Source organism: Gopherus evgoodei, chromosome 8 (genome assembly GCF_007399415.2).
Source record: "Gopherus evgoodei ecotype Sinaloan lineage chromosome 8, rGopEvg1_v1.p, whole genome shotgun sequence".
Taxonomy (NCBI): domain Eukaryota; kingdom Metazoa; phylum Chordata; order Testudines; family Testudinidae; genus Gopherus; species Gopherus evgoodei.
The window spans coordinates 77,087,283-77,101,373 of record NC_044329.1 but is presented as its reverse complement, the minus strand read 5'-3'; positions in this window follow the sequence as shown (position 1 = coordinate 77,101,373).

Sequence of the window (14,091 nt, the reverse complement as noted above, 5' to 3'; positions counted from 1 at the left end):
TTGAAGAAAAGGGAGGGTGAAAGGAATGGGAGAGGTAGGCAAAATGAAGGAGAGAGAACAAGGAGAGAAAGGAAGAGGAATGTGAGAAAAGGCAAGACAACACACTGGTGTTTCCAAACTCTAAAATAATTTTGTCAGCCCTGACAAGAGTGTTAAATGATGAATCTATGCTTGTGATAGATATTAGGTTTATTTAGAACAATATGCTGTCCCCATCAACTAACTGTTTCTGTTATCTCCATTAATTTATTATAAACACCACCTACAGAAACAAATTACCACAATTTTAAATTCTAAAACCCCTAAGTAACAGTTTCTGTTGTTAACTTGCAGGATGGGCTTTTCAAATTTAAATGCTGTTTAATTCAGTGAACATAAAGTTTAAACTTATACTGAATAATCATTATATAATTAGCATAGGAAACCACTGCAGTATGTTTAAAACACATACAGTGTGTATCCACTCTCTGGATCTGCAGTTAACCCAGTGCTTCAGCTTATGATACAATTATGTTTTTGATCAATATTTAATAGTGATTTTATAAGTGGGCATGACCATTAAAATAGTATGTTAGTGAGGAAAGGATGCATTTTAATTGGGAATTAACAACTATAGTCCCAGGGCAGGAGGTATTTGCTTTAGAGAATTGCTGCAATTTAAATGAGGCACTTGAAAAGAATACATTAAAACTGTATTTAAAGTTACAATTCTGTCCTAGATGTGAAAGTATGATTATTAAAATGAGGAGTACAGCCACAGGATTCACCCCATGTTAGGGTCAGTTTGGTGGGCTACACAAACTAGACCCTATTAACAAATATTGGCACTGTGGATGTATCTAAGGTGGTATAAAAAGTTCACACAGAATCCTCATCAAAGATTTACCTTCTGGCACTGGCTGTCCCAACATCCTTTTGCAAAAAAAGTTCTGCAGAGCATCAGTCTCACTCCTAAATTGTTGTTTTTCATAACTGAGCTGCTCCTACTAAATTGAAACTCCATTTCTCTGCTCAGCCTCTCTTGCAGCATATAGATTCCTATCACAGATAGTGCATCATTCACTGTAAAATGCTTCAGTCTTTGAAGTATGTGTGGCATATCCAGGATGAAAGAATATTCTGGTTCAGTCAGGTTTGGGAATCAGAATGCTGTATGCTCTGTTGTGACCAGGTTCTTCCACATGATGTCTGTCCTCTAGAACTATAGCCCTGCCTGCTTTACTTAAATTACCTTCAGGACCCAGGAGAGCAAGCATCTTTCTCCTCTCTCCTTCCTGAACAAAATTGAGAAGGGTTCAATCAGCTCTTTAGCATCTGTACTTGCCTCTTTTTATGGCCACACGCAAGCAGGGGCGGCTCTAGGGATTTTGCTGCCTCAAGGATGGCAGACAGGCTGCCTCCTTTGTGGCGCCGGCAGAGTGCCCCCTGCGGCTTGTGTGCTGGGGCCAGGAGCTGCCCCTGCACACAACTTCTAGAAGCTTCTCACTTGACTGAAATGTGTGCTCCTTTTCTTTCTGCACTTATCTGAGCATGTGCAGTCACACTCCCAAGGCACATGCCATTTTTATCTGTCCTACATATTTAATTCCAATATTGACCTTTGAGTAATCAATCCCCCATGTGCTTATTCTGTGCCTGAGTCCTGAGCTAGCTAACTCTTGACACACTATATGGTTAATTTTAGCAACATTTTTCTCTGAGATTCTGATCTGATACATTTAGTTAGGATTTTAAATAGTTTACCCTTGCAGTACCAGGTGTCAGAACCTCACACAGGTGTAATCAAACAGGTGATGTTTTAGAAGAGATTTGAAAGAAGAAAGAGGAGACCCATTGTAAATATTGATTGGTAGGCTCTGCCAATTAACCATGAGGCAGAATGGAAAAGACACAGGTTTGGGAGTGGCTGACAGGAAAACAGGGATACTTTAGAAAAGATTGTGGGTGGGCTCCTAGATCTGATTCTGTTTCTATGCTGCTTTTTGTGAAAATGTAGATTATATTAGACTAGTATTCTGTGAACATCAGATTTCAGTGTTCATTACCCTTTCACCTATCAGCTGCACAGCCTATAGCTCTTTAATCATACTTTGGGTGCTGCTGCTCCCATGCTCACAGATATTAATCTTTGGAAGGAAAAGTAAAAATAATTGTCATTGGAAAACATTGTGCTTCTTTGAACTAGAGTACATAGCACAAAACATACCATAGAAATACTGAAAATGAAGTGAATTTCATGGCCCAAGACAAATTGGAATGCTGCCCTGCTATATGGCAACCAAATTATGCAGTGTCCCAAGGCATTGAACTATCTTAAAGCAAATAATTCCAGAAGAGAGTAAGTGTGTATATGGGAGGGTAAAGGGGGATGAGCAGGGGCTTGAGTGGAATGGCCCTTTGTTCAGTGGATAAGTTAGAGATAAATATAATTGTCAAATGACCTGAAATTAGTATATACCTAATGTTACAAATGGGAAAATGCCTATTTCTGCTATCCCATGGGTAAGATGCCTCTTCACATATGTATACTTTTGAGAATGACTTATTTGCTTATTTTATGCCAGTATAGGAACTGTAACATGGGAAGGGAGAATTCTTTGTGTCCAGAAAGAAAGGATTTGTGTTATTGTCAGTCTCGTCTCCTTCTGACTTTTCTACATTTGTGGGATAAATCCTCTGGTATTTGTGTGCTTAGAGGTTCATTCAAAGCACTTCAATATAATGGCTGCTTTGGGGAATGGTAAAAACAGCACACTTTGAACAAATGTCCTTGAGGAAGAGAACAACAAAAAGGGACATCTCGGTGCTTTAGAGCTTATTTATGCAGATGGAGTCCAAGGTAACGTATGTAGGGTTCTATTGTCAGGAAACATGCGGCAGCGTCATAGGGCCCTGCAAGATCAATAAAAAACAATACAAAGACTTGAATTTTTTTATATCCAGGCAGTATAATAGTAGCACTTTCTTCCAATGCTTGCACACCTCATCGTTGTAGATTTAGTGAAGGATATGGAAAGCAAGTGCATTTGCTGTACTACTTCCTGCTGATATTCTGGAAATGGACAAGTCAGAATGAAATATAGCTTTTTTCATCATTAAAAATCCATTTCATTAAAAGCAAAGCATTGCAGTGATAGACTTATTTGTACACACAGCCCCTATCCATCTATGAGTTACAAACACAGAATAAACAGAGCTGTTCGAAAAGGCTGAATGAAAGGAAAGCATTCTATTTACCCGTGAATTACTTATTTGGCATGCTTGGTCACTTTTCCTCACACTATTGGCTGCCAATTACTCTGCATTCTTTCTATATTGCCAGTTTCTGTAGTCCTACATATCTTTCATTTGTTTTTATCTATATCTTTTACCTACCTATCTATTTCCTCTTTGTGTCTAGAGTAGGTTGCAAATTATATTTGTGATGCAGGGAGCTTTCATTCTGACTGTCTTGATTTTATTTTATACAACCCTGACTACCATAAAAATTGGCTATAATGCCTCTTTTGTGTTATTGATTCAAGCCCATTTCAGAATTAACTTGTTTGGAATGATCTAGCAATGTCATGTGCCCCAGATTCTATCAATAAGAATTCATATCTCATAACTAAATGCAATAAAAGTGTTCAGATATATCTAAAAATGGTTATATTTTGAATTTAGATGAAAACCTTATGGAGTCAATCGAATGTACAAGGTATGTGTAAGTTTTAGTTTTGGGCTTACAAGTGCTGGGTGGTGGAGAAAAAGATATTCAGACGCCAACTTTTTCCTACAGGCCTGTCCCTTATGTGCTCTTTATGAAATGCCTGATCATATCACTCATGTTTCCAGCTTGAATTGGATGGACATAATTTTGACATTTCAACTGGTGCTGTGGAACTATGTCCATGAGTTGGAATTATTTAGCTTACTCCTTTATGGATTCAGTCCTTCCAAGTCTTTGCATTATATTTATCCTTATGGCTACGTGGGGATGTTCATGTGTTCATATTAAATGAAAATTCTACTGAGAAACAAAATCTTTACCATTTAATGTCTTAACTAGGCAATCTTATAGTCTTCTAAAAACAAAACAAAATGCAGTCAGATTTTCATGGAACTCTACTGTACTCAAAATATGTTTTAAGAGTTCCAAATGTTACTGACCATTTGATATTTGAGGCTGGAAGATCCTAAAATGGATACCTTAAGCAGAATGATATAGTCAGTCATCATTCCAAAGAATTTTTTCTCAAAAGCTTATTTTCCCAGAAAATAGGATTCATTCTTAGAGTGGAAAGGCCTTTATTACTAGAAATATAATATTTGAGATCCCTATAAACTTCAGCACCTTTTTCCAAACGTTTATCGAAAGCTCAAAATGAACTTCTTTTGCTCACAAAACACAGTGAGCTGAATCATAGTCTGGACTACTGGGACCTCTGCCCTGGCTATTTGCTGTACTGGTCACAGTGCTGGAGCAGAGCAGAGGCAGATTCTGCAGAGTCACTCAGTCCACCTCAGGGAGTGACTACTGCTGTGGTTATAGACTAGCTCCAGAATACTCCCTAGCTAGGACAGCAGAGTCACAATCTCCCTCTCAGTGCTCCAAGGGCAGATCAGCCATGTGCTGCTCTGAATGCAGGGCTCAGGGCAAACCCATGATCTAGCCCAGTCAAATTTAAAACAAAACAGCTCTGATTCATTTGTACTCTTACACTAGTCATAATTGAAGCTCATATTGAAATAAATGGGACCTGTCATTTTTCTTGGTGGGTGGAGAAAAGGGAACTTCTAGCTATCCTTTAAGAAGCTCATGTCTGTGTATCCAACAATGTTTGAGTTGGAATATTTATACATGCACTTTTCACTTTATTTACTTGTGATAAGCAGCTGTCTTTCCCTTTTTTGTGCCCTTTCATAGCTCCTTATTAACTCACCACACATATGGTCTTTCAGAACATAGATGCGTTCTTGTGTGTATATTTCTAAAAGAACTGGAAGAGGGAAGGGGAAACCACTTACACTTGCATATGTTTTATACTCCCTGAATCTTGAGATGAATGTATTATGGATAAAGAACCATTTTCATTCTTGTGACAATCACATATTCATCCACTTGTAAGATACATATTTGTGTCTTGTTAGTAATGCCATTATAATACAAGAGCTAAAGCTTTTACATTGTAGGAGGCATATATCATAAATGAACTAAGAACATTCTTGCAAAATCCCACTGAAATGAATGGCCCTATTATTTTAATTGGATCTTTGCTATTAGGACATCTTTCTCCATCCTGCAGAAAAGAAACTTCCTCTGATGTTCTCAAAACTGTGAAATGAAACAAAATATAAGCACCATTTCTTTTTTTTAACTGGTGGCATATTGATATACATGAAAATAAAATCACATTTTACAATATATTTCCATTTCCTTTGTCTGTATAGAGGTGGGTCTTCTGTACTGGAAAACGTATACATTTAAATTGGTTTTGATTAATATTTACATTGCGTTTTTTTTTACCCTTTACTTATATTGAATAACAAAAATGTAATGATAGAGTATTGAACTGGGTTAAGAAAGTAGCACAAACTCTTCATCCATGATGGTTTTGTGTGATCATATATGAATGGACTCTTTAATACGTATATCAATCACAAATTAGGCTCTGAGCCTGCAAGCACTTATGCATATGCCTAACTGCCCTACCATGAGTAGTCCCATTGAGAGGTACTACTCAGAGTAGTAAAGTTCAGCGTGTGTGTGGGATTGTGGCCTTAAACTGTAAGAGCTAGTTCTGGGCCATTATAACCTATTGTGTCAAAGCCCACAGTAGCAAGCAAAGAATTTTATTTCTTATATGTTGTCGTTAAGAGCAAATTGTATAGTGGAAAGTTTTCTGCGAATATATGTTTGAAAGTTTATTTGACTGTGTGTTCCTGTTTGCTTTCTCTAAACGTTCAAGTACTTAAAATTCTTTAGGGCAAATATGCATGGGGGCAAAAAACACTCTAGTACAGTAGCTGTTAACACTTCTCTGGAGTGGTTCTGTTCCACTATGTTATAGCCTATTTAGGCCTTGATCCTCCTATCCATTCCATGTGGGTGGACCCTGGAGCTTGCCTTTAGTTTCGTGTGAGGTGTTGACTGCTGTCAAGTCCCAGTGACTTCCGTAGGAGTTCAGGACACTCAGTATTTTACAATAAACATGATCTCACAGGATCAGGAACTATATTTCTGTCCCAATATTCTTTATAAATATTTTTGTTTAATTTTCATAGTTGCCATTTTGCTAAATGTTAACTGATACTAACATTGTTTTAAAATATTCAAACATAATTAGAAATGATCCTAACATGCTTATTCAGCTGATGGTATCTCTGAGATGGGGATATTTGAGTAGATCAGGTAATGTTTGGCATCTATACAGGTCAAATTGTCCCATTTACTATCTGTAGCATTAGTTAATTTACCAATTAAGACACTGCAACTTTTCATTTTTAAGAAATGATTTGCTTCAACGTTAAAGGCATGCAAAGGAACCCAGCTTGCAGTACACTAATTTGTCTTTGTGGATTTTGGGACATTTCTGTAATACAATAAAACTGATTTTTAAAATAGGAAAAGGTTTGCCTGAAAAAGTAGATATTGAATGCTAAAGTTTTTTTTTATGTTGGAGTGAATTTTTACAACTGAATTATAAGCCCCTGAATATAAAGAGTTGTAATAATAACTATCAGAAATGTTATTATGCCAGTGTTGCTGAGTTTCGTGGTAGTCAGTGCACTCACATAACACATATTATTAGCATTCCAGTATATTATTGTGATTTTTTTGCACTACTGTGCAAGAAAGCCTTATGCTAATGTTGTCCAACATGTTATACCTTATTTTGCTCTATACAGATAGTTGCGCTACCTGCATCATTGTGGTATGAGTGCATTAAGTGACATGACTAACATCTGTTACGTCGTGAAGAGTGAAATTGATATTTGTCACTCGTGTCAAAATAAATGATATTACGAAGTACCTTTATAGCACAACATCTTTTGGCATAACAAGTGAACATAGAGCCGTTTTTACTGTGTCCATTGTAAGGCAGTGATTGTTGAATTGGTGAAGTACTAGTTTTAACAGCAATCTATCTCATTATTATGTTATCTATTTCATTATTACAGAGTGTTAACCCCTGTTAAGCCTGAGTGACAAATAAGACATAATCTAGAGCAAAACGTCTAGCTGTGAAAATATAGAAATAGTTGAACTGAATTTGACGATGGAAATACAAAGCATGGCTACAGCTCTCCTAAGGAACACAGAGTTTAAGATCACTAATCATGTGGCTTAATGTCAGAAGAACTGGAAGTAATGGCACCAGAAACAGTTACTTCAAATAGAAAAAGTGGCATTTTACACTGCATATTTACACATCATAGATACTTCATGTAAAAATTAGAGGAAAGAGACCCTTTTTTGATTCTGGAGATACTTCAGCTGATAACAGAAGTAGTTCTAGTGAAAAGTTATGTAATAAAACTCCTTGCATATCATGAAGAAGACAAAAGGAAAACTAGAAGACAGAATGAGTTTTATCAGAGAAATAGCATTTACATTTAGAAAGTTAGATTGCTGAGTTCACACTGTACAAATACTTTATGAAGCTGGTTTGAGACAGCGTTGTGAGCTCATCTTCACAATGAGCTAAATGAATATGATCAGCTGAGTAAGGTGAATGAAAAAGGCACAGATCAGTTTGATAGTGATTAATTAGTTCAGTGTCAATTTGCTGCTTTTAGGTTTGCTGATAGAAAAATTTTCAGTTACATTAGTATTGCTTAAAGAACTGAGATTAGCACATGTGTATTAAAATCGCTGGACTACCATTCTTGCACAGAGGGGCAGTTTTGCTCTTATCCAATCATATGGTACAGTGTCATTAGAAAAAGAGGCTGAGTCTATAATGTACTTAAAATCTGCACCTGGTGTAAGTCCAAGTGTAACCCACACACCTTCTGGGTGTGGTGTTCTGTCCCATCTATCAGATGAGCTAAGGAACCTTTTTTGTTTAAGTATCTTGCTGTTGTAGTTGGTGGGACCAACCAGCTGTGGAAGACAAGGTCACACAGATAAAGCCAGTGTTTTGGATTGGCATATTGTTCTGTATTGCCTTCTTGGACTTTGCTGTACTCAGATTCCTTTTGTTTTTCTTTTTAAATCCTTTTTATGTTTGCGTTCTATTTAGTAACGGAGGAATAAAAGAGTATGAGTTCTCTCAGGTCTCTTTCTCAACAGAAGTACCACTTAGAATAGGATCAGCAGTGAGGATTGTCCCCTGCAAGAGGCACTGATTTGAGTGAAATGAACAATGATTTTGAGTAGCAGTAGCAATGGAGCAGAGGTCTGAAGTGAGGAGAAATAGTTTGTCTTGATGAATAAGTACTATGTTTAATAAATGCAGGTAGAGGGACAGTGAATTGCCATTGTAAAATATTTAACCTTTGAAGCCTAGTAAACAAGTTTGAGTCACATCCTTCAAATTCCTCCTCCATCTGTGCTCCTTCCTCAAAGCCTTTGAAAAATGGTCACTGCTATGTTCCTATACCAGTTGCACACAACACGCACTATTTCCCCCTAATCTGTTTTCTATGTCTGCACCAAATTGTCCCTGCGGGGCAGAGTTTGTGTCTTTTTGTCTGTCTGTCTGCTGGGAGGGATTGCTAAATAACAACAGTGAAGGTCCTAGATGGGAAGAACAGAAAAGGAGAAGAAAGGGAGGGGAAAAGACACTGAACTGAAGCTAGAAGTAAAGAACCGAGGGGAGAGAGAGAAACTGGGTACTGCAACCATCAGGAGCCCCCCCCAAAATATTCACTTTCTAAATAAGTTTTCTTGTCACTAGATATACATGTTTTATTTCAAGACCTTTTACTACTAGTATTAAACTACAATTGAAATTTTATATACATGTGACATTTCAGTTGTACTGTACACACCTCTTGTGGTGCAATATTGTTTGAAAGTACTCAGAAGTGCTTGAAAAATCTACAGCTGGCATAAATAAAAGGCTAAAAAAATGGATGACTTATTGGTAAATACTTAAAGAGAGATTACTGAAGCTTTCCCACGTACGAAGCTGGTTCCTACTGTCTGAACAGAACTATTGAGCTGAAATTTCTTATCAAGAGAGTATCCATTCTGTGTATTACCTTTTCAAAGGCTCCTTGTTTTCTCCTTTTCTGGAACTAGGATTTCAGTTCTGCTCATTGACTTTCTTTCCTCTGGTGTCTGGATTGTCTCTTCCCATCTTGCAGTTTTGGAAAAAGAGCCTTGCAACATTTTAAAGGGATAAATACTTGAGACAAAAGAAGTATGAGATTGCGTTGGAATGGTCATGTCCTCTTGGAAATGGAGAGATTTGATAGGTTTTCACTTCTGTATAATTGTTTTTATTTAACAATCCAATATTGTGCAATGGCAGTTCTGCCATTGGAGAAAATATTGCTAATTGGGTGTGGTATTTTCCCAATTTTCCTTAAGCTCAGAGGCAAAGGGTCTGGAAACAGCAAAAGGGTTAGTGCTTGTGTTTTAAACTAGAACTCAAAACCCTGAGAAACAAAACTCATGGATGCATGGAAGTGAGGGGTAGACACTTGAGATAAAATGGTTTGCCATTACCATTGTACTTTAAGTGATGGGAAAAATACCATTAGTACAATAAAGTACTGGTGGCTTAAATTTATTAGTGGTATAAAGAGGTACTCTACTGTATACATCGGGGTTGGCAACTTTCGGAAGTGGTGTGCCGAGTCTTCATTTATTCACTCTAATTTAAGGTTTTACGTGCCAGTAATACATTTTAATGTTTTTGGAAGGTCTCTTTCTATAAGTCTATATTATATAACTGAACTATTGTTGTGTGTAAAGTAAATAAGGTTTTTAAAATGTTTAATAAGCTTCATTTAAAATTAAATTAAAATGCAGAGCCCCCTGGATCGGTGGCCAGGACCCAGGCAATGTGAGTGCCACTGAAAATCAGCTTGCATGCCGCCTTTGGCACGCATGCCATAGGTTGCCTACCCCTGGTATACATTCTAGTCACATTTATCTGCTACAGTAAGGACATGTTTAAATTTACTATACTAATTTTACAAAGACCTGGAGAGCACTGTTTTAAATAAAAACATATTGTTATCTAGTGTTTGAAATATTTATTAAAATATATTTTTTATTTAATTTCCCCCTTTTTCCTTTTGGTCTCCTCTTTCAATTTATTTTCCTTTTTCTTTTTTTTTTTTCATGGTGGTAGTTGCAAGTACTCTAAACCTAAGTTTCAGATGTGGGCACCTTAACAATATAACCAAATCTTGCATCTGGACATTCAAGAATTCACTGCATAAAATGGGCATCTATGTACATAGATGCTGATCTCAATATTGAGATGCATGATTTTAGGTCTCATATTTTGGTACTGCACTGAAAATTGAGCCATATAACCCCCACTCTCATTTCCCTTCTTTGGACTGTATTCCTGCTTATAATCTTATAATAGAAAAAATCCACAGCACATAGTCAATAATTTTGAATAGTAAACCAAGTTTTGTGGGTCAGATTTCTTCCTCTAAAACAGACAAACAAGTAGAAGATTAGTATTGTGTGAAATATGCACATGATACATTTTTAACTTAATAGAAATTCCAGATTTTAAAAAAGTTTCCATCCTATTCATAGACAATTTTTATTGTTTCTTTGCACTTTTTCTTCTCTCACCATTTTCCATTCTCTTCTCAACTCCCCTTGTGATTCCCCCCTTCTTATTTGTTTTGTAGCCTTCCCTCCCTTCTAACATTTTTACCATTTAAAAAATAAAATAAAATAAGGTCTCTCTTCTCTTTCTGCAGCTGCAACACCATCCCCTGCTGCACTAAATTGACACTTCTGCATGCAATGGCTCTAGTCAGTCACTCCAAGGCTGCTACTTTTAGAAGTGTCAATTTAGTGCAGCAGGGGATGATGCAACACCTGTAAAACTAGCAAAATAATAATAAAAAAACTACCAAAAAATTTAATTGTAGGAGTGGGGAATAAGAGGGATGGGAGAGGAAGAAGAAAGGGCACGAGGGCAAAAAGAAGGTGAAGGCAGAAGTGGGTAAATGCTGATTCAGTGCAGGGGGGAGTCAGATGACAAGGCTGTAATGGACAGGGTGAGATCTCGGGGAGGGAATGATCACAAGAATGGTCTGATCCAGTATGGCAATGTTCCATCTAGTCCCATATCCTGTATTTGATGCTTCAAAGAGAGTGAACAGAACAGGGCAATTATCGAGCGATCCATCCCCTGTTGTCCAGTCCCAACTTCTGGTGGTCACAGATTCAGGGACACCCAGAATATGGAGTTTCACTGTTGACCATCTTGGCTAATAGCCATTGATGGGCCTATCTTCCATGAACTTCCATAATTCTATTTTGAATCCAGTTATAGTTTTGGTCTTCACAACATCCTTTGGCAATGAGCACCACAGGTTGACTGTGCATTTGGTGAAGAAGTCCTTCCTTATGTCTGTTCTAAACCTGCTGCCTATTTTCACTGGGTGACCCTGGGTTCTTGTGTTACATGAAGGAGTAACTAACACTTCCTTATTTACTTTCTCCACACCGTTCATGATTTTATAGACTTCTATTATACCCCTCCTCAATCTCTTTTCTAAGCTGAACAGTCTCTCTGCATATTGAAGCTGTTCCATACCCCTAATCATTTTTGTTCTCTGTACTTTTTCCAGTTCTAATATTCCTTTTTCAAGATGGGATGACAAGAACTGTATGCAGTATTCAAAGTGAAAAAGTACCATGGATTTATATAGTGCACTATAGTATTTTCTGTCATACTATTCCTTTCCTAATGGTTCCTAACATTCAGTTAGCTATTTTGACTGCCACTGCACATTGGGAAGAGGTTTTCAGAGGACTATCCATGATGATTCCAAGTTCGTTCTTGCATGGGAGAAGCTAATTTAGGCCCTATCGTTTTGTATGTGTAGTTGTGACTATATCTTTCACTGTGTATTACTTTGTACTTATTACAAGTAACTTACATCTGTCAGTTGGTTGGCCAGTCACCAGGTTTTGAGAGATCCTTTTGTAACTCTTTGCAGTCAGCTTTGGACTTAAATATTTTGAGTAATTTTAAATTGTCTGGAAACTTTGCCATCTCACTATTTACCCTTTTTTACCCCTAGATCATTTGTGAATATGTTGAACAGCACTGGCCCCAGAACAGATTTCTGGGGGACCAGGCTATTTAGCTCTCTCCACTGTGAAAACTGACCATTTATTCCTACCCTTTCTTTCCTATCTTTCAGCCTGCTACTGATCCATGAGAAGACCTTCTATTATCTCATGGCTGCCTACTTTGCTTAATTGACTTTGATGTGGGACCTTGTCAAAGGCTATCTGAAAGTCCAGGTACGCTGTATCCACTAGGTCATCCTTATTCACATGCGTGTTGGCCTTCAATGACCACTCTTGCAAAAGGTTCTAATTCTCCACTTATCAAAAATTTTCTGTGACTTAAGTTCCTGAAGAGAGTCTCCAAAGGGAAGATAAAATATGGATTATGTTCACCTGCAGATTACATGAAATATGCCTGTAATACCCCTTGAAGAGGGGGCAGCAGCTTTGCGTGGGTAGGGGTTGTGATCGAGGTGGCCATCATGAAGCACTGATTCAGCCAGTGGTGTTGGAACAATTTTTATAGTGGGAGTGTTGATGATGGAAACAATGTATTTGTTTCAAGAACAGGAGTACTTGTGGCACCTTAGAGACTAAGTACTCCTGTTCTTTTTGCGGATACAGACTAACACGGCTGCTATTCTGAAACCTGTCATGTATTTGTTGTTTGTTATTACTACTTCAAGCCTGGGGTGTGGCAGGTAGGGGCCTATGCACTAGTAGGGAAGAACAGTATTTTCATCTGCAAGATTCCTTTGGAATTTTGACTACAATTTAGATATGCCCTTCTCTAGCAGAACATCAACTACAAGTAATAGTGCCAGCCCCACCCCCCAGTGGTTATTTCTGATTGGCAGCAATAGACCCTGCAATAGACCTCTTCTATCACAGAGGAAATTGTTCTTGTGAAAGTATCCCTATGTTACTAGTATCACCTTACATTATTCAAACTGACAGAAGTTTAAGGTTGGGATTTTCTTAATGGTCTATTTATTTCAATGCTTTTTGGGCATGTAAATGCCCTAGGTAGTTTTGAAAATCTCATTTTAAAAGTCAAATGTACTTTTCACCACTGAGGCTGTTTAATTTCTTTTATTCCTTGAAGCTTGGACAATGAAACTAGGTGGCTTGGTTTCCCTTTTGGGCCAAATCTCTTTCATTGTCTGATTCTTATGCACTATCAAAATTATCCTCAAACATTTTTCATACTCTAACACTTAACCTGATGTTTCAACAGAAAATATTGGGACTTTCTTCTCATCTGGTCAGAGAGGAACAGACCAGTTTGAGTGTGACTAGAATTGGTCAGAAAAAATTGGCAAAACATTTTTTCGTTGGAATTTGCCAATTTTGTCAAAAAGAAAACAAGTCTCAGAGATGGTTTAATTTCAACAAAGTTGTGAGAAAATCTAGGCAGAGTCAGATGGAACTCTGCCTGTGCTGCAGGTTTCAAAACTTGCCTAGTTTTCTGCCAGCTCACCTGGTGGACTGTTTTGGAGTCTGAGACCCAAGGACTTCCACGTTCCTTGTCAGACAGAGTGTCCCAGGTCCAGGATTCCTTTTCTTTTTGTATAGAATTTCAAATTTTTTGGGTTTCATTAAGAATTGGAATGAAATCAAATTTCAAAACCCTCCACAAAACAGAATTACCTTTCTCTGACCAACTTTAGCTATGATCCTCCTAGAACTGTTTGCAACCCAGCGGTCTTGCTACCCACAGGCACTACCACAATGCTATCATTCAGTGAAAACAGTCCAGCGGATTTGGAACAGGACAAAGTCAGGCATACCTGGTTCTCTTCCTGGCTCTGCCACTGATTTGTTGTGATAATTTGGACAGGCCACTTCACTCTTCAATTTCCCTATCTGTAACATGAGGAAGA